We start from the raw sequence: 25,629 nt of genomic DNA, 5'->3' as shown, positions 1-25,629 counted from the left end.
GATCTGGAGTTTGCCAGGCGCTGTGGTTTCTTCTTGGAGCTCTTGCAGTATCCTATTCCATTGAGAGGAATTGATGCTACGCCTTTGGCCAAGAATAAGCCTCAGTACTGGACTCAATTGACCATGTGCATGGCTCCTGCACATCAGGAGGATATTCACTTTTTGGTGTTGCATAATCTGCATGATGTGGTCGTTTTGGGGTTGCCATGGCTATTGGTCCATAATCCAGTATTGGATTGGAAATCTATTTCTGTGTCCGGCTGGGGTTGTCAGGGGGTACATGGTGATGTTCCATTGCTATCAATTTCGCCTTCCACTTCTTCTGAAGTCCCTGAGTTTTTATCAGATTACCGGGGTGTATTTGAAGAGCCCAAATCCGGTGCCCTACCCCCTCATAGGGATTGTGACTGTGCTATTAATTTGATTCCTGGTAGTAAGTTTCCTGAGGGCAGTCTGTTTAATTTATCTGTGCCAGAGCACGCCGCTATGCGGAGTTATATAAAGGAATCCTTGGAGAAGGGTCATATTCGTCCGTCGTCGTCGCCATTGGGAGAAGGGTTCTTTTTTGTGGCCAAGAAGGATGGTTCTTTGAGACCTTGTATTGATTACCGCCTTCTTAATAAGATCACAGTCAAATTTCAGTATCCTTTGCCGCTGCTGTCTGATTTATTTGCTCGGATTAAGGGGGCTAGTTGGTTCACCAATATAGATCTGCGTGGTGCGTATAATCTTGTGCGAATTAAACAGGGTGATGAATGGAAAACGGCATTTAATACGCCCGAGGGCCATTTTGAGTACCTGGTTATGCCATTCGGGCTTTCTAATGCTCCATCTGTGTTTCAGTCCTTTATGCATGACATCTTCCGAGAGTACCTGGATAGATTCATGATTGTATATTTGAATGACATTTTGGTCTTTTCGGATGATTGGGAGTCTCATGTGAAGCAGGTCAGAATGGTGTTCCAGGTCCTTCGTGCGAATTCCTTGTTTGTGAAGGGGTCAAAGTGTCTCTTTGGAGTTCAGAAGGTTTCTGTTAGGAGTCGAGTTTCCTCTGCTGCACAGGGGGAATCTCTATCCGTGTCTGCTGCGGTCTCCCATTTGGTATCGGCCGCAGTGGGCTCTGCTCAGCGGAGACATCGCTTCCAGTGTCTCGTTGATGCTGATTCGGTGCATAGGGTCACTACTGCCTTTTCTGGCTTTCCTATGGTACCCTGCACTGATCTGCGGCGAGCGAGCCTCTCTGGGACTAAGTCCTTGTTTACTCACACTGAGCATGCCCAGGGCAGGGTCTCCCATTGGAGGTCGAGGGCCACATGTTCGCTCACATGCTCAGGTGCTGCAGTACATTCCATTGGTCCTCCTGGAAGGTCCTGAAAGGGCAAAACATGCTCAGGTACTGCAGCACTTTCCATTGGTCCTTCTGGAAGGTCCTGAAAGGGCAAAAACTTCAGTAGCAGCTTCCTGTGCTGCAACTATATAAACTGCGCATGACCGCATGGCCATGCGCTAGTATTGTCTTGAAAATATGTGTGTGTGTAGATGGATGAATGTCGAAGGATGAAAGCTCCTAAATTTCCCTCCCTAGTGTTGTTGACTGTTTGCGGATGATGGTAGCTATCTAGCGCCCGACTAGCCATCAGCACAAAACACACATAACAGCGTCTAGTTGCTGTGACCACCTGTACGGCGTCGTGCGCTTTCCTTACCCAAGCCTGGGTGGTTAGCGGCGTCCGTTTGTGCGGCACCGCACGCACTCTCGTGCCTTTATTTACTTTTTCAATAGTTTCCTTACACACCCAGTTGCGGTGTTGTGCCAGCAGTGGTCTAATTGACTTCAATCCTAGTTGGGGTTGTGTTCGCTGACTTATTGCTCGCGCTCTATGTGCGGTACCGCGGTCCTGTGACGCAACAGGATCGCTTCCTTCACGCAGGGTGAAGTTAACCCTTGTATGTATACTTATAGTACCGCCATATAGTCCGTCTTACTTAGCAGCAGGAACTTTCCTGCACGGTGGATCCCGGGTTGCGAACGCACCAATTCCATCTAATAAACTATATATTTGGTGCGTTCCGCCAACCCTAACAGAATACTAGCGCCAGGATCTGGCTAAGTAATGGCGGATGAACAGCGATTGCAGGGGTACATCCAGCTGCTGGAGGGCCGGTTGGCGTCTCTTGAGCGTGCAACCTCGGCGGTGGATGTTACCGCAATAGCTGTTAAGGCTGCTAGCGTGGCTGCAGCAGCTTTACCCACTGCCACCTCTGTTCCGACCTTATCTCACCTTCCTTTGCCTGAGAGATACTCTGGGGACAGTAAGTCCTGTAGGGGTTTCGTGAGCCAATGTGGTATACACCTCGAGCTCCTGGCTGCACGTTTCCCTACTGAGCGGGCAAAGGTAGGATTCATAATCTCCCTCTTGTCGGACAGAGCGTTGGAGTGGGCTACGCCGCTGTGGGAGCGCAACGATCATGTGGTGCGGAGTGTTCCTCGGTTTCTGGACTCTCTGAAACAGGTCTTTTTAGGACCTCAAGTCACCCATGATACAGCGCTCCAGCTGCTGGCTTTGACTCAGGGTTCAACCATGGTCAGCCATTTTGCTGTTCTCTTCCGGACATTAGCGTCTGAGTTGGAATGGTCAGATAAAACCCTCATTCCCGTATTTTGGAGGGGGCTGGCTGACCATGTGAAAGACGCTTTGGCCACTAGGGAGATTCCCGCCACACTGGAAGAGCTCATAGCCATATCTACTCGCATAGACCTTCGTTTTCACAAGCGAAGGTTGGAGCGAGCCCAGTGTAGGCAGAGGTTTCGGCTGGCTCCCACCTTCGCCAAACCTTTGGAATCTCCAGTCCAGGCGTCCGAGTCACATGAGGCCTTAGAGGTGACACGAGCGGGATCCAAGTCTCAGTCCGCCCGTGCACATAAGGTCCGTCATGTTTACCGGCAGTCAGGACATCTTGCCTCCAAGGGTCCTCAGCGGTCGGGGAAACGTCAGCGTTTAGTGGCAGTTGGAGGAGGTACACTAGACACGGCAACGTTTGCCTCAAAGTTGTCCTTCAAGGGGACAATTACCATAGGCCCATCCACTCTTATGGTCGAGCCATGCGTGGATTCTGGGGCAGAGGGTAATTTTATGTCTTCCTCTTTTGCCCAGCGTCACGCAATACCCTTGGTGATGCTCACCAAGCCTGTGACCGTTCGAGTGGTAAATGGGTCAACACTACCCTCACAGATTACCCACCAAACCATTCCTTTCACGCTTTCTGTGTCTCCATCACATCAGGAGATAATCTCCCTATTAATCATTCCTGAGGGAATTGATGAGGTCCTGTTGGGGATACCATGGCTTCGCTACCATTCTCCTCATATTGAGTGGTCCTCTGGGAGAATTTTGGGATGGAGTAAATCCTGCGAGGGTAGATGTCAGAGGGAGTGCATTCAGGTTGCTACTACACAGGTACCCGCAGATCTTTCCTCTCTCCCCAAGCACTATTGGCCCTATGCAGACGTGTTCTCCAAAAGAGCTGCGGAGACCCTTCCGCCTCACCGCCCCTATGACTGTCCTATTGACCTCTTGCCTGGTGCTGAGCCTCCCCGAGGTTGAGTCTATCAGTTACCTCTCCCGGAGACGGAGGCAATGTCTCAGTACATCCAAGAGAATCTGGCAAGAGGATTCATTAGGAAGTCAGTGTCACCGGCAGGGGCTGGGTTCTTCTTCGTACAGAAGAAGACTGGAGACTTACGTCCATGCATAGACTACAGGGGTCTTAACGCCATCACCATTAAGAACAAGTACCCATTACCCCTGATATCTGAGCTGTTTGATAGGCTATGGGGAGCGAGGGTATTTACGAAGTTAGATCTGCGGGGTGCCTACAACCTGATTCGCATCCGTGAGGGGGATGAATGGAAGATGGCTTTTAACACCAGGGATGGGCACTATGAATATCTGGTGATGCCCTTTGGGCTCTGTAATGCCCCAGCTGTTTTCCAAGACTTTGTGAACGACATCTTCCGGGATATGCTCACCACCTCGGTCGTAGTCTATCTGGATGATATTCTCATCTTCTCTCCAGATATTGACTCCCATCGGAGAGATGTTCGCAAAGTCTTCGACCTCTTACAGGCAAACTCCCTCTACGCCAAGTTGGAGAAGTGTGTGTTTGAGCAGGAGTCCTTGCCTTTCCTTGGTTATATCATCTCTGCTCAGGGTTTGGCTATGGATCCTGCCAAGCTACAGGCTGTAATGGACTGGCAGGAACCCCATTCTCTTAAAGCGGTGCAGTGCTTTATGGGGTTCATTAATTATTATCGCCAGTTCATTCCACACTTCTCAACTTTGGTAGCTCCTATGGTTGCCCTCACCAAGAAGGGAGCAAATCCCAAGTTGTGGTCAGAGGAGGTCTCCAAAGCCTTTCTCTCGATCAAGTCACACTTCTCTAGCGCTCCCATTCTACATCGCCCCGATGTTGATAAGCCATTTATCTTGGAGGTGGATGCCTCATCCGTTGGTGCTGGAGCAGTCCTTTTCCAAAAGGATGCTCAAGGTCGGAGGCATCCTTGCTTCTTCTTCTCCAAGACCTTCACACCAGCGGAGAGGAATTATTCCATCGGGGACAGGGAGTTGCTGGCCATGAAGTTGGCTTTTTCGGAGTGGAGACATCTCTTGGAGGGAGCTCGCTTTCCCTTCCAAGTCTTCACTGACCACAAGAACTTGGTGTATCTGCAAACGGCCCAGCGGCTGAATTCTCGCCAGGCTAGATGGTCCCTGTTCTTCTCCCGTTTCCATTTTACTCTCCATTCCCTCTCCGGGGAGAAGAACGTTCGTGCTGACGCTCTCTCCCACTCCGTGGTGTCATCGGAGGAGGAGGAGCCTCGGCTTATTGTCCCTTCTGAGAGCCTGAGAACTGTAGCTCTGGTTTCGCTAGAGTCTGTGCCCCCAGGCAAGACTTTCGTACCAGCTAACTTGCGACCGGAGGTTCTCTCTTGGGCTCACTCCTCCAGAGTGGGTGGGCATTTTGGGACCAAGAGGACATCTGAGCTTCTGGCGAGAACATACTGGTGGCCGCATATGGCCCGAGATGTCAAGGACTATATTCAGGTGTGCGTTTCTTGCGCCCAGAATCGGTCTCCTCAGCAACGGCCTGCTGGGTTGCTTTACCCTTTACCGGTGGCAGACATGCCCTGGGAGATGGTCGGGATGGACTTTGTGGTGGGTCTACCCAAGTCGCGTGGCTGCTCCATTATTTGGGTTGTCACCGACCATTTCTCCAAGATGGTGCATTTGGTGCCGCTTCCTCGGTTACCCTCAGCACGGGCCTTGGCGGTGTTGTTCATTAAACACATTTTCCGATTGCATGGTATGCCTGATAAGATTGTCAGCGATCGGGGTCCCCAGTTCGCATCTCGGTTTTGGAGAGAGCTCTGCCGTTTACTCAGCATAGAGTTAAACCTCTCCTCTGCATACCATCCCGAGACGAATGGGTTGGTGGAGAGAACCAACCAGACTCTGGTGACATATTTGTGACATTTCATCTCTGCTAGGCAGGATGACTGGGCATTTTTGCTACCTTGGGCGGAATTTGCCTTGAACAACGCCGTAGCCGATTCCACTGGTCAAACTCCTTTTCTCCTTAATTACGGCCAGCATCCGCGTGTCCCTGTGCCCATGCCCGTGTCATCCACCGATTCTAGGGTGGCAGACTGGGCGGTGGAGGTACGTGACATCTGGGACTGCACACAGGATGCCATCCGGGCCTCCAAGGAGAGAATGAGGGTTTCGGCTGATACACACCGGCGCCCCGCTCCGGTCTTTGCTCCTGGCGACTTAGTGTGGCTCTCCGCCCGTAACATCAGGCTGCGAGTTGAGTCCACTAAGTTTGCTCCTCACTACATTGGCCCGTTTAAGGTTCTGGAACAGGTCAACCCTGTGGTCTACCGTTTGGCTATTCCTCCACGCCTTGGTATCACCAATACTTTCCACGTTTCCCTCTTAAAGCCCGTTCATTTGTCCCGGTTTTCTGAGTCATCTGCTGGGACATCGGGTTCATCCACGGATGAGTTTGAGGTGAATGCTATTGTGGGGTGCAAGGTGGTACATGGCAAGAAATTTTATCTGGTGGACTGGAAGGGTCACGGCCCAGAGGATAGAACCTGGGAGCCTGTGGAGCATATTCGGGCTCCGCTGCTTATCGCAGCTTTTGAGCGTAGTGAGGCTCAAGGAGGGGGGCCCTAGGAGGGGGGGTAATGTTAGGAGTCGAGTTTCCTCTGCTGCACAGGGGGAATCTCGATCCGTGTCTGCTGCGGTCTCCCATTCAGTATCGGCCGCAGTGGGCTCTGCTCAGCGGAGACGTCGCTCCCAGCGTCTCGCTGAGGCTGATTCGGTGCATAGGGTCACTACTGCCTTTTCTGGCTTTCCTATGGTACCCTGCACTGATCTGCGGTGAGCGAGCCTCTCTGGGACTAAGTCCTTGTTTACTCACACTGAGCATGACCAGGGCAGGGTCTCCCATTGGAGGTCGAGGGCCACATGTTCGCTCACATGCTCAGGTGCTGCAGTACATTCCATTGGTCCTCCTGGAAGGTCCTGAAATGGCAAAACATGCTCAGGTACTGCAGCACTTTCCATTGGTCCTTCTGGAAGGTCCTGAAAGGGCAAAAACTTCAGTAGCAGCTTCCTGTGCTGCAACTATATAAACTGCGCATGACCGCACGGCCATGCGCTAGTTTGGTCTTGAAAATATGTGTGTGTGTAGATGGATGAATGTCGAAGGATGAAAGCTCCTAAATATCCCTCCCTAGTGTTGTTGACTGTTTGCGGATGATGGTAGCTATCTAGCGCCCGACTAGCCATCAGCACAAAACACACATAACAGCGTCTAGTTGCTGTGACCGCCTGTACGGCGCCGTGCGCTTTCCTTACCCAAGCCTGGGTGGTTAGCGGCGTCCGTTTGTGCGGCACCGCACGCACTCTCGTGCCTTTATTTACTATTTCAATAGTTTCCTTACACACCCAGTTGCGGTGTTGTGCCAGCAGTGGTCTAATTGACTTCAATCCTAGTTGGGGTTGTGTTCGCTGACTTATTGCTCGCGCTCTATGTGCGGTACCGCGGTCCTGTGACGCAACAGGATCGCTTCCTTCACGCAGGGTGAAGTTAACCCTTGTATGTATACTTATAGTACCGCCATATAGTCCGTCTTACTTAGCAGCAGGTACTTTCCTGCACAGTGGATCCCGGGTTGCGAACGCACCAATTCCATCTAATAAACTATATATTTGGTGCGTTCCGCCAACCCTAACAGTTTCATTTTTGGGTTTCATTTTTTCCCCTTCTACTATCGAGATGGACCCTGTTAAAGTTCAGGCCATTTACGATTGGACTCAGCCGACATCTGTGAAAAGCTTGCAGAAGTTCCTGGGCTTTGCTAATTTTTATCGTCGCTTCATCGCAAATTTTTCCAGTATTGCTAAACTGTTGACTGATTTGACCAAGAAAGGTGCTGATGTGGTCAATTGGTCCTCTGCGGCTGTAGAGGCTTTTCAGGAGTTGAAGCGACGTTTTGCTTCTGCCCCTGTGTTGTGCCAGCCAGATGTTTCGCTCCCTTTTCAGGTTGAGGTTGATGCTTCTGAAATTGGAGCAGGGGCTGTTTTGTCGCAAAGAAGTTCTGATGGCTCGGTGATGAAACCCTGTGCCTTCTTTTCTAGAAAATTCTCGCCTGCTGAGCGCAATTATGATGTGGGCAATCGGGAGTTGTTGGCCATGAAGTGGGCATTCGAGGAGTGGCGACATTGGCTTGAAGGAGCTAAACATCGCGTGGTGGTCTTGACAGATCACAAGAATTTAACTTATCTCGAGTCTGCCAAACGGTTGAATCCTAGACAGGCTCGATGGTCGCTCTTTTTCTCAGATTTTGATTTTGTGGTTTCATACCTTCCGGGATCTAAGAATGTGAAGGCTGACGCCCTGTCAAGGAGTTTTGTGCCTGACTCTCCGAGTGTTCCGGAGCCAGCGGGTATTCTTAAAGAGGGGGTAATTTTGTCTGCCATTTCCCCTGATTTGCGGCATGTGCTGCAAAACTTTCAGGCTGATAGACCTGACCGTTGTCCTACGGAGTAACTGTTTGTCCCTGATAGATGAACTAGTAGAGTTATCTCTGAGATTCATTGTTCAGTGTTGGCTGGTCATCCTGGAATCTTTGGTACCAGAGATTTGGTGGCTAGATCCTTTTGGTGGCCTTCTTTGTCACGGGATGTGCGTTCTTTTGTGCAGTCCTGTGAGACTTGTGCTTGGGCTAAGCCCTGCTGTTCTCGTGCCAGTGAGTTGCTTTTGCCCTTGCCTATCCCGAAGAGGCCCTGGACGCATATTTCCATGGATTTTATTTCAATTCTCCCTGTTTCTCAAAGGATGTCGGTCATTTGGGTGGTTTGTGATCGCTTCTCTAAGATGGTCCATTTGGTACCCTTATCTAAATTGCCTTCCTCCTCTGATTTGGTGCCATTGTTTTTCCAGCATGTGGTTCGTTTGCATGGCATTCCAGAGAACATCGTCTCGGACAGAGGTTCCCAGTTTGTTTCGAGGTTTTGGCGGTCCTTTTGCGCTAAGATGGGCATTGATTTGTCTTTGTCTTCGGCTTTCCATCCTCAGACTAATGGCAAAACCGAACGAACTAATCAGACTTTGGAGACATATCTGAGATGCTTTGTTTCTGCTGATCAGGATGATTGGGTGTCCTTCTTGCCTTTGGCTGAGTTTGCCCTCAATAATCGGGCCAGCTCGGCTACTTTAGTTTCTCCTTTTTTCTGTAATTCTGGTTTCCATCCTCGTTTCTCTTCAGGGCACGTTGAGCCTTCGGACTGTCCTGGTGTGGATGCGGTGGTGGACAGGTTGCAGCGGATTTGGACTCATATGGTGGACAATTTGACATTGTCCCAGGAGAAGGCTCAACGTTTCGCTAGCCGCCGGTGTTGTGTGGGTCCCCGACTTTGTGTTGGGGATTTGGTTTCTTGTCACGTTCCTATGAAGGTTTCCTCTCCTAAGTTTAAGCCTCGTTTCATTGGGCCTTATAAGATTTCTGAAGTTCTTAATCCTGTGTCATTTCGTTTGGACCTTCCAGCTTCTTTTGCCATCCATAATGTGTTCCATAGGTCGTTGTTGCGGAGATACGTGGCGCCTATGGTTCCCTCCGTTGATCCCCCTGCCCCGGTGTTGGTTGAGGGGGAGTTGGAGTATGTGGTGGAGAAGATTTTGGATTCTCGTGTTTCGAGACGGAAACTTCAGTACCTGGTCAAGTGGAAGGGTTATGGTCAGGAAGATAATTCCTGGGTTTTTGCCTCTGATGTTCATGCTGCCGATCTTGTTCGTGCCTTTCATCTGGCTCATCCTGATCGGCCTGGGGGCTCTGGTGAGGGTTTGGTGACCCCTCCTCAAGGGGGGGTACTGTTGTGAATTCTGTTGTCGAGCTCCCTGCTGTGGTCGTGAATGGTACTTCAGCGAGTTCTGTCTATGGGTTCCCTCTGGTGGCTATGAGTGAAGCTGCGGCTTCTGAGGTTCCTTACACAGGTGACGTGATTTATCCTTTGGTTGGCTGCTCTATTTAACCCCTCTCAGATCGTTACTCCATGCCATCTGTCAATGTTTTTGCAGTTGTTCAGTTCGCTCCTGGATCTCTCTGGTGACCTGCCTTCTCCTGCAGAAGCTAAGTTCCTGATAGTCATTATTTGTTCATTGTTTTCTTGTCCAGCTGGTTATCATGATTTTGTCTTGCTAGCTGGAAGCTCTGGGATGCAGAGAGGCCCCTCCGCACCGTGAGTCGGTGCGGAGGTCTTTTTTGCAAACTCTGCTGTTATGAACAGGTGATTCAGAACCACAATGGACCTGGTGGTTACGAGCACAGAAAATGACCTGATAGTTGCTAATCACATAGGACGAGCTCTGAGACGTGGGAACTCTGCTGACCACAATTCCTTATCCTATCATACCACACTAAATGTAGCCGTGGAGCGTTCCTGACCAGACCTAGACGCCTCGGCACAGCCTGAGAAACTAGCTAGCCCTGAAGATAGAAAAATAAGCCTACCTTGCCTCAGAAAAATTCCCCAAAGGAAAAGGCAGCCCCCCACATATAATGACTGTGAGTTAAGATGAAAATACAAACACAGGGATGAAATAGATTTTAGCAAAGTGAGGCCCGACTTACTGAATAGACCGAGGATAGGAAAGATAGGTTTGCGGTCAGCACAAAAACCTACAAACAACCACGCAGAGGGGGCAAAAAGACCCTCCGCACCGACTAACGGTACGGAGGTGCTCCCTCTGCGTCTCAGAGCTTCCAGCAAGCAAGAAAAACCAATATAGCAAGCTGGACAGAAAAAATAGCAAACAAAAGTAACACAAGCAGAACTTAGCTTATGCAGGGCAGACAGGCCACAAGAACGATCCAGGAGAATGCAAGACCAATACTGGAACATTGACTGGAGGCCAGGAACAAAGAACTAGGTGGAGTTAAATAGAGCAGCACCTAACGACTTAACCTCGTCACCTGAGGATGGAAACTCAGAAGCCGCAGCCCCACTCACATCCACCAGAGGAAGCTCATAGACAGAACCAGCCGAAGTACCACTCATGACCACAGGAGGGAGCTTGACCACAGAATTCACAACACTCTGCGTGGTCTTTTGTAGGTTTTTGTGCTGATCGCAAAGTTACCTTTCCTATCCTCTGTCTATTTAGTAAGTCTGGCCTCCCTTTGCTAAACCTGTTTCATTTCTGCGTTTGTGACTTCATCTTTACTCACAGTCAATATATGTGGGGGGCTTCCTTAACCTTTGGGAAATTTCTCTGAGGCAAGGTAGGCTTTATTTTCCTTCTCTAGGGCTAGATAGTTCTTAGGCTGTGACGAGGCGCCTAGGTCTGGTCAGGAGCGCTCCACGGCTATTTCTAGTGTGTGTGATAGGATTAGGGCTTGCGGTCAGCAGAGTTCCCACATTCCAGAGCTCGTCCTGTATGAGGTTTAACTATCAGGTCATTCCGGGTGCTCCTAACCACCAGGTCATAACAGTTAACCTATTTTATCACATGGTTGAAGAACAATTCAAGAGTGCCACTTGGCTGAAAGATGTGTGGGATTTTGGGGTAAAGGGGTGAGTAGATTTCATTCCCAAAGAGAAATATTTTATTTCAGACATTTCTATTTCACATTTTCATTCCCATTCCAAACAAGTAAGACTGCATAATGTTAATTTTAGCTTTTCTCTTATGCATAAAATACAGGAGTGAAAACTATGGTATCTTATCAGTACTGACTTAGAGATGAGCGGATCTGACAAAATTCAATAAAATCTGACAAAATTTCTTGAGAAATTTAATTTGCAGTGAAGTTATTCTGCATGAATTGAATCTGTGAGCTCTCCAAATGCCAGAGCATTATAAACATTAAATAAAAAACAACTTATACTCACCTCACCATTCCTGTCCATCAACTTCATTGCTCATTATCCACCGTCTGGTCCTCAGAGTGACCTGTTCACTAGGCATAGATTTCCAAATGCGATCAGGCATGAGATGCCACCATAAAACTCACATCATGATGTCATGGACATACAAAATGAAATGACTTCTTAGGCCTGGTCACGGCCAGTAGTCCAGGCTGCATGTGAACAGCATTGTTCATCATGTGGTACTATTCTTTTTACTTGATCTTCAACCTGCTAACTCTAGGCCAGTACTACATGGCACAACAAGACCTCAGGGGTCACTGCAAGTCATAACTTCAAGTCATGTGAAGCATAGTAACCTCCAAGGCTTGATACAGAAGAAAGTCCTGGCCTGGAGTGAGTAAGCCATTAAATGTGTGCTGCTCAAGATGGTGGAAAAAAGAAGACCGGATAACCGGCAGCAAGTAGCAGAAGTGCCAGACAGTTAAGCGATGGTGTGAGTATTCGATTTTTTATTAATTTATCTTATACTTATATTTTTGACTGCTGTTTACAGTTCAGGAAAATGGTAGCCAACTGGCCAGTATTTTGCTGAATACGTATCAAATGCATTTACAAAGATCTGGTTTTGCAAAACGATGGATTTCTTTTCATTTGAGTACAATCCTATTTTACTTGATTAAATCGCTCATCTCTAGTATTGACAGAAACTAACTTCAGGCTAACTTGTTGTGTAAACAATTATCATATCAAATTCTTTTATACTGCGATATGCAAACTGAGTACTTGGAAATGAACAGATTAGCTTTTAATTGTTTCCTAAGATTAAAGCTTTATGACAATGAAAAATTGTGACATTGACACTTATCACACAATTCCAAGCTGGAATTTGGCAATTTTCACAAGCTTGCCTGCAATTGTTTTCTCTCAAGAGAATAATTGGAATTGCATTATGCTAGTTCAGAAAAACCTCAGAGATGTCCCCAGTTTATATCTATCCCTTTCCCTAACTGCTACTTTTCTGCTACATCTGTTTTAGTTTTGCATTCTGGTTGGTATTTTGTTTTCTGAATTGCTCATTTATAGTATTTCTTTTAATTTGTAAAAAGACTGATATGTTAAATGTTTAAACCTTTATGAAATTAAAACTTTAGTTTCATTTCCAACACAAATTTAGACATGGAGGAAGAATAGTCATTTTTTGTTTTGATACTGTAAAACACTGTAAAAATAGAATGTGCCATTTTTATTTTGCATAGACACTCACTTTGTTAAAGGGGTTGGCAATTTTCAGAAAGAATTGAAGGAAAGGTAGGCAAGGCGTTATAGACAGGATATTACCTAAAACAAAGAATACCAGGGGGCAGCAGAGAGGAGGGAGATTCAATAAGTAGGTAAAGCCCATTTTGTTTAAACAAAATGGGCTTTACCTACTTATTGAATCTCCCTCCTCTCTGCTGCCCCCTGGTATTCTTTGTTTTAGGTAATATCCTGTCTATAACGCTGCTTTCACACGTCAGGTTTTTGCCATCAGTCACAATCTGGCAAATGTTGAAAAAATTGATCCATCGCAGATTGTGAAAAACTGACGCGACAGATCCATTTTTTCGACGGATCCGACTAGCTGAGCCAGCTAATTGGATCCTAAAAAAAATCTGAGCATGCGCAGTTAATAAAAGAAAAAACAAAATCCAGCTCACCATACCGGCATTCCCAAGAGCTCGGAGCACGGAACCGCTGTGTCAGGGCGTAGACGAACAGGAAAGAGAAGGAGATCCAGCTCAACGAAATAGTGAAAAATCCATAGTTTATTTCACTTAAAATATAGTGAAAGGACAAAACATCAGCTTACAAAAAAATATTTTAAAACCAAGGTCAACGCGTTTCCGGTGACTAAGCACCCTTAATCATGATACCTGGTACAAGACATGTCTATACTTTTATCCTAGTATCCGGTTATCGCTCCGGTGCTGCAATTGGTGGAATTGTCTAATCAAGCAAAAATAGGCACACATGGTAATGGAAGCAAGACAAGCTTGATAGAAGCACAAAAACAAATGTTTAAGTTAAACAAAAAAGCAGAGAAAACAGAAATAGCATAAGATACAAAAACTATATACAAAATGAAAAATGAAATAACATTACCATAATCATTGAATAAATCCAAAAATATAATGGTAAAATAATATGTACAGTGTCATATGTTGTGAACCCACATAACAATATAAAGCTTGAGTTGCTAGATATTATTTGTAAACCCTTGGAATACTAATAAAATGCCCTAGTACCTTTATACATAGCGGGTTCACAAACAACTATGAAAACAGCCAAAATAGGTTGGAGCAAGTAGGTAAAAGCACAGCTGCAGACGCCGTGACAATGTAACAGCAGTCGGCAAACAGAGGGAAACAAAAGGGCAGATTGATAACTATTAGCCTCACAAAAGAGTCGATAATTATGCGGGAAATATAAACTACAAATTTAGTAACTAGATGTCAAAAAAGCGACTTCATTGTTTGCAAACCCTCGGAATACTAATAAAATTCCCTGATACCTTTGAAAGTAGCAAGCTCACAGACAACCATGGATGGAAAAACAAAACAATCAATGGCAGAGATCTCCCAAACAGGGAGTTGAAACAGCCGAAATAGGTAGGAGCAAATAGGTAAAAACACAGCTGAAGACGCCGTAACAATGTAACAGCGGCCGGCAAACAGGAGGGAACGGAAGGGAAAATAGATAGCCATTAGCCTCACAAAAAAGTTATTGATTATGCAGAAAGATTGCAGCTTGGTACAAAATTAAGACCATGTGATAAGAGTTCTAATTGGTCATCTGTAAGGGATAAGGAAGACATGTTAACAACATTAAAATGTCCTAACGTTGACGTCTGAGATGATATCTCGGAGGATTTCTGTTTACTTCGATGTTTCCTTCCTTTTCTTCGATAGACCTTCTTCTGTTGATAAATGGGGGTTTGCTTTTCTTGAAATAGGAGTTTTTTGCACTCTGTGCAGGTTCAGAATCTGAGTCTTCTGTGACTCCAGTTGAAGTGTCCAGATCAGACGAACTGAAGGTGACCTGTCTCCGCATACGATTTCTGTAGGTGCGGTTTCTGTGGGGTTTTAAAATAGATTTATACGGTTGATTCATTTTATCCCACCTCCCCCACTCATAAACCTGATCATTGGCATAGTCATAAAGGTCCCGATCCAGCTTGCGTTTCTTCATATCCATGATGGTTTCTTCTGCTTTGGAAATTTTAGAGTTGCTGGTGTTAATGAACTCGTCAAATTGTGCCGATGTCATTTTATCCTTTGCCTCCTTGGTCATAGTTTCAATATCTTGTTGCAGTTGGATCAGAGAAATTTCCTCATATTGCACTATCAGGGCAATTAATTTCAACGAACAATCAGATAGAATTGTATTCCACTCTTGAACAAAGGTATTAGAAAACACAGTATTAGGAATTTTCAACCCTCTCAGCCCTCTTGGGATGACATTTTTCTCTTTATAATTTTTCAAAGAGCTGAGATCCCACCAAAGGCGATTTTCTTTGAGCATTGAAGTTAACAAGTTGTCAAGTAGTCCATCCTTATTACTGGTTGTTGGAGTTTCCTCCGTAGCCAGCGATGCAAACAGTTTCTCTGCTTTATTTTGTCTTTTTGACATGTCCATTTTGTGACATCAAAATCAATTATGCTGATGTTTAGAATAAAATAGATCCTTTTGCCAATATTATATATGTATAGGGAGTCCAGGCGAGCACGGAGACACGAAGGAATACAGGAAAAAACAAAATCCAGCTCACCATACCGACATTCCCAAGAGCTCGGAGCACGGAACCGCTGTGTCAGGGCGTAGACGAACAGGAAAGAGAAGGAGATCCAGCTCAACAAAATAGTGAAAAATCCATAGTTTATTTCACTTAAAATATAGTGAAAGGACAAAACAAATAAAAACAGAATCCGTCTCCGGAATCCGTCATTTGACGGATCCGGCGCCCATAGGCTTCCATTCTAGCAAAAAACAGAAGCTCCATATCCAGATGCCAGTCAAACAATTTTTGCGGATCCAGCGAAAGATGGACAAAACGTGAGGCCATCTGGCGCAATCCTGCGCTAATACAAATCTATGAGAAAAAACTTTTTTCAAAATTCGCCGGATTCAGCCTCACGGCAAAAACCTGATGTGTGAAAGCAGCCTAACACATGACCGCTGCATCCAATAATTACTGCTGAGGCCAGTGATTGAAGATCTTATAGAATATGTTTCATTTGATTTTTTTTACTGGACTTTTATCGTCTGCATTTATGTCTATAAGTGAAAATCATGCATTCTTGGATAATTTTTAGATAGACTGTGTAAAAAGTATAGCAGTATGCATGAACCAATAACCTTTAACTGTGCATTCATGACTTTTTTTAATTTCATAAAGAATCCTACAGTGACTTACAAGTACAGTGAGAAAAGTAGCTATTGTAATATGAGCCTTGGTAAAAAAAAGGATACTTCACAAATTCTTATTAGAGACAACGTGAAGATACAATCCTGTGAGTGCACACTAGGCTTACGTGTCCACCACATTTCTAAAGGTCACTTACCAATCTTATTGCAGTATGAGAAGAGAAATGATAACGCTGGATGTAACATTTATTGAATAGTCCTTTCTTTTATCTTCTTGCGCTGGCCCGATGGTATTCACTACAGTCCATCAAATGCATAGAAAGACAAGGAGTTGAAAAAGGTAGAAAAAGAGAAAATATATTGTATAAAATCATGTTGATCTCCAAGTCTAGCCTGACATTGAACTTCTTTTGAGACATGTCTTTCCTCTTTTCTTCCCACTACCCAACATGCAATTATCCTTCAAAATCATTCCAGAGTTGTTATATGCTTTTATACTGTGTTACAGGAGAACAACTGGATGACTATGTGACACAAAGGGCTAAATTAATTAAGAATGGCATTCAACACACAGGCTTAATGATGGGCGTGAAGGAATAAGTTGTGCCTAGTTCATTACTAAAGTAGTATAATTTTGTCATGCAGGCTTTGACAGACCCATCCCACCCATATTCTTCCCATTGAGCAGGTCAAGACTGGTATAAAAAGGCCAACAGTTACAAAAAAAATGTAGCAAAAATGTTCCAACATTTCAAAGTCATTTACAGCAGAAAGTTCGCATCTGACAAAAAGACTTTGATGAGTCAGAGCCTAAGTGTGACATTAAGCTACACCATTCCATTTCTTGTACTAAAAAGGGAATAGTGAGTTTAGGAAGTACATTGTAGACAGAGTTTTTTATTAATTTTGTATTCTGTCAGATTTTGGTTAAAACTAACATTAAAAAAGTGATGGCATGTTTAACCCCTTAATGACCGCCAATACGTCTTTTAACTGACCTGAGATATGAGAGAATAGCCTCCCCATACAGATGACAATCCAGCATCTGTTGGTTGTACACTATAGCTGACAACTTGCTGTATCAGCCACGATCAGTATTTGCACCTTCTAAATCTGTTTAACCCCTTAGATGCTGCTGTCAATAGTGACTATATCATTATAAATGGTTAACATAGTGTGGGGGCTTCTTCTTTATCCCAATTGGTGCCCTCAGATCATGATTTTGTTGTCCTGATGTTTGCGATGGCAATTCATGACCAAATAGCGGCCTTAGAGTCTGACGGCTATAGTAATCTGTTTAGAAGTTAGCGACATTTAGGTGGTAAAAATACACATTTTCATTTCTGTCATGCCACTTTGCATTAATTCCTGTAAAGCACCTGAAGGGTTAATAAACTACCTGACAGCAGTTTTCAATATGTTTAGGGGTGCTGTTTTTTAAAATGGTATCACGTTTGGGGGTTTCCCAATATATGGGACCCCTAAAGTCCCTTCAAACATGGATAAGTCCCTAAAAAAATAAATGTGGTAAATTTCTTTGAAAAAATGAAAAATTGCTGCTACATTTTCAAACCTCCTAAAATGCTAACAAAATAAAATAACATTTTACAAATGGTGCTGATGTAAAGCAGACATGTGGGAAATGTTATTTATTAATGGTTTGCTGTTGTATGACTATCTGGATTAAAGGGATAATCATTCAAATTTAGAAAATTGCTAATTTTTTAACATTTTTCTCAAATTTTTTATATTTTTTATAAATAAACACAAAAAATGTTGAACTAAATTTACCATTATCATAAAGTATAATGTGTCACGAAAAAACAATCTCAAAATCACTGGGACTTGTTGAAGCGTTGCAGAGTTATTACCACATAAAGTGACACTGGTCAGATTTCAAAAATTTGGCTCGGTCACTAAGGGGTAAAACATTGCTACTAAGCAAACAGCTTTGTCAAGTGGTACTGCTGCCATATAGAGGCATGATACAGCCGCAACTAGAGTGTCCTTGTCACCTATTGCAAAAGTAATGAATGTGCTTTAGTGCAGGCTATGCACACATAAGGCTTTATAATCTTGGTTTTGGGGAAATACCATCAGAAAGCAACCCTCCATTGGATCTGCATTTTTTTATTTTCTGACAGATTCATTATAATCCAGCACATAGTATGCAATAAAATAGAATTTTCAAAATCTTTTAATCTTTACAGTTTTTATTTTTCTCAAAAAAAGAATGGACTTTCAAAGCATTCAGGATATGTTCACACGTCTAAATCTGCGAATTCGGCTTCAGGAAAATGGCCGCCGCGATCTCCATCTGTGACGCGCGGTCTCCTGAAGCCCCGGGAAGCAGAGCACTTCATCTGCGCATGCGCGGCCTCAGGAAGATGGCCACCACCACCGATAAAGCCATGATTCACCCAGATCTGCTGCTTACCTTGGATACCGGGCCGCTGCATCACCTCACCTTTGGAAGTGACCCTGCTTACGCCATACCGCTCACTGCGCCTTATCATCCCTGCACCTCTGCCGCTGCCACAGCAATGCTGCAACCCCCCCGGGGACACCAGGCCGTGGCATCGCCCACCTAAACAGGAAGGGACCCTGCTCAGGTGCATGCCATATCGCCCACCTCATCACCTCACCTCTGCCAACACCATGCCTCCTGTGACCCTGCTCTGCCACCGTCAGCCGTCAGGTAAGATACTGTAAATTTGGACAATAAGACGGACCCTTATCTTATAAAAAATCTTTTTTTCTGCAATTTTCACCAAATTTGCGTCTTATGGTCCGGTGCGTCTTATTGTCCGAAAAATATGGTAACTATTACTGTGCAGAATTATGAGGCAACTTAACAAAAAACAAATATATTCTCATCTCACTTGTTTATTTTCACCAGGTAAACCAATATAACTGCACAAAATTTAGAAATAAACATTTCTGACATGCAAAAACAAATCCCCCAAAAATTAGTGACCAATATAGCCACCTTTCTTTATGATGCCACTCAACAGCCTTCCATCCATAGATTCTGTCAGTTGCTTGATCTGTTTACAATCAACATTACGGGCAGCAGCCACCACCGCCTCCCAGATGCTGTTCCGAGAGGTGTACTGTTTTTCCTCCCTGTAGATCTCACATTTTATGAGGACCACAGGTTCTCTATGGGGTTCAGATCAGGTAAAAAGGGGGCCATGTCATTATTTTTTCTTCTTTGAGACCTTTACTGGCCAGCCACGCTGTGGAGTAGTTGGAGGCATGTGATGGAGCATTGTCCTGCATGAAAATCATGTTTTTCTTGAACGATACTGACTTCTTCCTGTACCACTGCTTGAAGAAGTTGTCTTCCAGAAACTGGCAGTAGGTCTGGGAGTTGAGCTTCACTCCATCCTCAACCCGAAAAGGTGCCACAAGTTCATCTTTGATGTTACCATCCCATACGAGTACCCCACCTTCACCTTGCTGGTCTCTGAGTTGGAGTGGAGCTCTCTGCCCTTTACTGATCCAGCCTCTGGCCTATCCATCTGGCCCATCAAGGGTCACTCTCATTTCATCAGTCCATAAAACCTTTGAAAAGTCAGTTTTAAGATATTTCTTGTCCCATTCTTCACATTTTATCTTATGTTTCTTGTTCAAAGGTGGTCGTTTTTCAGCCTTCCTTACCTTGGCCATGTCCCTGAGTGTCGCACACCTTGTGCTTTTTGTTACTACAGTAACATTGCAGCTCTGAAATATGGCAAAACTGGTGGCAAATGGCATCTTGGCAGCTTCACGCTTGATTTTCCTTAATTTATGGGCAGTTATTTTGCACCTTTTTTTGCCCAACATGCTTCTTGCGACCCTGTTGGCTATTTGCCATGAAACGCTTGATTGTTCAGTGATCACGCTTCAAAAGTTTGGCAATTTCAAGACAGCTGCATCCCTCTGCAAGACATCTCACAATTTTGGACTATTCAGAGTCCATCAAATCTGTCTTCTGACACATTTTTCCAAAGGAAAGGAAGTTGCCTAATAATTAAGCACACCTTATATAGGGTTTTGATGTCACTAGACAACACCCCTCCTCATTACAGAGATGCACATCACCTGATTTAGTTAATTTGTAGTTGGCTCTCAAGCCTGAACAGCTTGGAGTAGGACAACATGTATAAAAAGTATCATGGGATCAAAATACAACTTGCCTAATAATTCTGCACACTGTGTAATATTCAGGCTATTTAATAATAATAAATGTATTATAAACACAACCCATACTATCATTACTATTCTGTATTAATTACCAAATTGAAATATTATGAATAGCAGTGCAGTCTACTATCAACAAATTTAACAAAAGTGGAGCAAAATGGCCAAAAAAATAACCTTGCTTCTGAATTTGATTTTGCATTACAATTAAACTGATAGATCATGCTGCCTGATTCACGGGCAGCATGTACCAGACACTGGCTGTATTGTCTCAGCCACTTTAAAGCCATCAGGGACTGAGCTATGATGAAGACTAGTCAGACTGGCAGGACCTCGGCAGCTTCTCCCCAACATATATTTACAGAGAGACCTGTCAATCTAGTGCAATGAGTGGGAGAAGGTGATGGGGACTTGCCTATCCCATTAGTCTCAAGCAAAACTCAGTCCCCTATGGCTTTTAAAATATGTTCTTCTGTGACGTAACATAGTAACTGAGTCAACCATTCCTGGGCTGATACATGGTGCCCGTGTACCTTAAAGGGAACCTGTCACCTGAATTTGGCGGGACCGGTTTTCGGTCATATGGGCGGAGTTTTCGGGTGTTTGATTCACCCTTTCCTTACCGCTGGCTGCATGCTGGCCGCAGTATTGGATTGAAGTTCATTCTATGTCCTCTGTTATGATCTGGTGGCCTAGGAGCAGCATGAGACGGACTCTGGAGAAGGTGGTCCCTGGAAATTTTAGGACAGTAAGTCTAACCTCTATTGTTGGTAAACTATTTGAAGGGTTTCTGAGGGATGTTATTCTGGATTATCTCAATGAGAATAACTGTTTAACTCCATATCAGCATGGGTTTATGAGAAATCGCTCCTGTCAAACCAATCTAATCAGTTTTTATGAAGAGGTAAGCTATAGGCTAGACCACGGTGAGTCATTGGACGTGGTATATCTCGATTTTTCCAAAGCGTTTGATACCGTGCCGCACAAGAGGTTGGTACACAAAATGAGAATGCTTGGTCTGGGGGAAAATGTGTGTAAATGGGTTAGTAACTGGCTTAGTGATAGAAAGCAGAGGGTGGTTATAAATGGTATAGTCTCTAACTGGGTCGCTGTGACCAGTGGGGTACCGCAGGGGTCGGTATTGGGACCTGTTCTCTTCAACATATTCATTAATGATATGGTAGAAGGTTTACACAGTAAAATATCGATATTTGCAGATGATACAAAACTATGTAAAGCAGTTAATACAAGAGAAGATAGTATTCTGCTACAGATGGATCTGGATAAGTTGGAAACTTGGGCTGAAAGGTGGCAGATGAGGTTTAACAATGATAAATGTAAGGTTATACACATGGGAAGAAGGAATCAATATCACCATTACACACTGAATGGGAAACCACTGGGTAAATCTGACAGGGAGAAGGAATTGGGGATCCTAGTTAATGATAAACTTACCTGGAGCAGCCAGTGCCAGGCAGCAGCTGCCAAGGCAAACAGGATCATGGGGTGCATTAAAAGAGGTCTGGATACACATGATGAGAGCATTATACTGCCTCTGTACAAATCCCTAGTTAGACCGCACATGGAGTACTGTGTCCAGTTTTGGGCACCGGTGCTCAGGAAGGATATAATGCAACTAGAGAGAGTACAAAGGAGGGCAACAAAATTAATAAAGGGGATGGGAGAACTACAATACCCAGATAGATTAGCGAAATTAGGATTATTTAGTCTAGAAAAAAGACGACTGAGGGGCGATCTAATAACCATGTATAAGTATATAAGGGGACAATACAAATATCTCGCTGAGGATCTGTTTATACCAAGGAAGGTGACGGGCACAAGGGGGCATTCTTTGCGTCTGGAGGAGAGAAGGTTTTTCCACCAACATAGAAGAGGATTCTTTACTGTTAGGGCAGTGAGAATCTGGAATTGCTTGCCTGAGGAGGTGGTGATGGCGAACTCAGTCGAGGGGTTCAAGAGAGGCCTGGATGTCTTCCTGGAGCAGAACAATATTGTATCATACAATTATTAGGTTCTGTAGAAGGACGTAGATCTGGGGATTTATTATGATGGAATATAGGCTGAACTGGATGGACAAATGTCTTTTTTCGGCCTTACTAACTATGTTACTATGTTACTATGTTACTGACCGCAAACCCTGAACCTAACAGCGCAACTAGAAGTAGCCGTGGCGGGTACCTAACACTCCTTAGACCCCTCGGCACAGCCTAAGATCTAATTACCCCTAAAGACAGAAACAGGAAACCTATCTTGCCTCAGAGAAAATCCCCAAAGGATAGATAGCCCCCCACAAATATTGACTGTGAGAGGAGAGGGAAATAACATACGCAGATATGAAATCAGATTTTAGCATAGGAGGTCATACTAGCTAATAAGAAAGAAAAGAACAGAGTACTATGCGGTCAGTATAAAAACACTAGAAAATATCCACCGCAGAAAATACGGATCACCACATCTGACTAAAGACATGGGGGTATATCTGCATCTCCAGAGAAATAGCTAGGCTGCAAGAAATCCTTCACAGACTAAGCTGGACAAGACAAAAACATGAAAAAACACAGAACTATAAGGTCCACTGCAGGTGGACAGCAAAAACAAAGCCAGGACTTATCTTTGTAGAAAAGCACAGCAAACTGGAGAGACCAGCATGGAAGTGAATCCTTCCAGAACAATGGACAACTGGCACTGACTAAAGGATCCTGCAAAGCTATATACCCCAGTCAGTTTTGCAATTAGTAGATACACCTGTCCACTCCTGCAGTCCAGGCACAACTGCACCACCCTCTACAACCACCGGAGGGAGCCCAAAAGCTGAATTCACAACAGTACCCCCCCCTTGAGGAGGGGTCACCGAACCCTCACCAGAGCCCCCAGGCCGATCAGGATGAGCCCGATGAAAGGCACGAACCAAATCAACGGCATGGACATCAGAGGCAGAAACCCAAGAATTATCCTCCTGGCCATAACCCTTCCACTTGACAAGGTACTGAAGCTTCTGCCTCGAAAAACGGGAGTCCAAAATCTTCTCAACAACATATTCCAACTCCCCATCGACCAATACAGGGGCCAGAGGATCAACAGAGGGAACAACGGGTTCCACATATTTCCGCAACAAAGAACTATGGAAGACATTATGAATAGCAAAAGAGGCCGGAAGCGCCAAGCGAAAGGACACCGGATTAATAATCTCAGAAATCCTATAAGGACCAATAAATCGAGGCTTAAACTTAGGGGAAGAAACCTTCATAGGAACATGACGGGAAGATAACCAAACCAGATCACCAACCCGAAGCCGGAAACCAACACACTGACGACGGTTAGCAAAACGCTGAGCCTCCTCCTGAGACAGCACCAAATTGTCGACCACATAAGCCCAAATCTGCTGCAACCTGTCGACCACTGAATCCACACCAGGAAGGTCAGAAGGCTCAACCTGCCCAGAAAAAAAACGAGGATGAAAACCAAAATTACAAAAAAAAGGCGAAACCAAAGTAGCCGAACTAGCCCGATTATTAAGGGCAAACTCGGCCAATGGCAAAAAAGCCACCCAATCATCCTGATCAGCAGACACAAAGCATCTCAAATAGGTCTCCAAGGTCTGATTAGTTCGCTCAGTCTGGCCATTTGTCTGAGGATGAAATGCAGAGGAAAAAGACAAATCAATGCCCAGCTTGGCACAAAAGGCCCGCCAAAACCTGGAAACAAACTGGGAACCTCTGTCGGACACAATATTCTCCGGAATACCATGCAAACGCACCACATGCTGAAAAAACAACGGAACAAAATCAGAAGAAGAAGGCAATTTAGGCAAAGGCACCAAATGAACCATCTTAGAAAATCGGTCACAGACAACCCAGATAACCGACATTCTTTGGGAAACAGGAAGATCGGAAATAATATCCATAGAAATATGCGTCCAAGGTCTCTCAGGGACCGGCAATGGCAAAAGCAACCCACTAGCGCGGGAACAGCAAGGCTTAGCCCGCGCACAAATCCCACAGGACTGCACAAAAGAACGCACATGCCGTGACAAAGAAGGCCACCAAAAGGACCTACTAAAAAAACTCTGGTACCAAAAAACCCAGGATGGCCAGCCAACACAGAACAATGAACCTCAGAAATCACTTTACTAGTCCATCTATCAGGAACAAACGGTTTCCCCATAGGACAGCGTTCAGGCTTATCAGCCTGAAATTCCTGAAGAACCCGTTGCAAATCAGGGGAGATGGCAGAAAGAATCACCCCTTCCTTCAAAATGCCGACCGGCTCAAGAACCCCAGGGGAATCAGGAAAAAAACTCCTAGAGAGGGCATCCGCCTTAACATTCTTAGTACCAGGAATGTACGAGACCACAAAATCAAAACGGGAGAAAAACAGGGACCATCGAGCCTGTCTAGGATTCAGCCGTTTGGCAGACTTGAGGTAAATCAGATTCTTATGATCGGTCAGGACCACAATACGGTGCTTGGCCCCCTCAAGCCAATGTCGCCACTCCTCAAATGCCCACTTCATAGCCAACAACTCCCGATTGCCGACATCATAATTGTGTTCCGCAGGCGAAAACTTCCGAGAAAAGAAGGCACACGGTTTCATCAAGGAACCATCAGAATTCCTCTGAGACAAAACGGCCCCTGCCCCAATCTCAGACGCGTCAACCTCAACCTGAAATGGAACAGAAACATCTGGCTGATGCAACACAGGGGCAGAAGTAAATCAGCGTTTAAGCTCCTGAAAGGCAGAAACAGCCGCGGAGGACCAATTCGTCACATCATCGCCTTTCTTGGTCAAATCAGTTAGAGGTTTAACCACACTGGAGAAGTTGGCAATGAAACGACGATAAAAATTAGCAAAGCCCAAGAATTTCTGAAGGCTCTTCACAGATGTGGGCTGAATCCAATCATGAATGGCCTGAACCTTAACCGGATCCATTTCTATAGATGAGGGAGAAAAAATGAAACCCAAAAAAGAAACCTTCTGCACTCCAAAGAGGCACTTTGACCCCTTCACAAATAAAGCATTATTACTGAGGATCTGAAATACCATCCTGACCTGTTTCACATGAGACTCCCAATCATTGGAAAAAATCTAAATATCATCCAAATATACAACCATGAATTTATCAAGATAACTCCAAAAGATATCATGCATGAAGGATTGGAACACAGATGGGGCATTAGAGAGTCCGAATGGCATCACAAGGTATTCAAAATGGCCTTCGGGCGCATTAAATACAGTTTTCCATTCGTCACCCTGCTTGATACGAATAAGATTATATGCCCCTCGAAGGTCAATCTTAGTAAACCAGCTAGACCCCTTAATCCTAGCAAACAAATCAGTAAGCAAACGCAAGGGGTATTGAAATTTAACCGTGATCTTATTCAAGAGGCGATAATCAATACAGGGTCTCAAGGAGCCATCCTTCTTGGCAACAAAAAAGAACCCCGCTCCCAACGGTGAAGAAGATGGCTGAATATGCCCTTTCTCCAAAGACTCCTTAATATAGCTCCGCATGGCGGTATGTTCAGGCACAGACAGGTTGAAAAGTCGGCCCTTAGGGAACTTACAACCTGGAACCAAGTCA

This window comes from Ranitomeya imitator, chromosome 1 (assembly GCF_032444005.1).
Source record: "Ranitomeya imitator isolate aRanImi1 chromosome 1, aRanImi1.pri, whole genome shotgun sequence".
Classification (NCBI taxonomy): Eukaryota; Metazoa; Chordata; class Amphibia; order Anura; family Dendrobatidae; genus Ranitomeya; species Ranitomeya imitator.
This window is presented reverse-complemented; position numbering follows the sequence as displayed.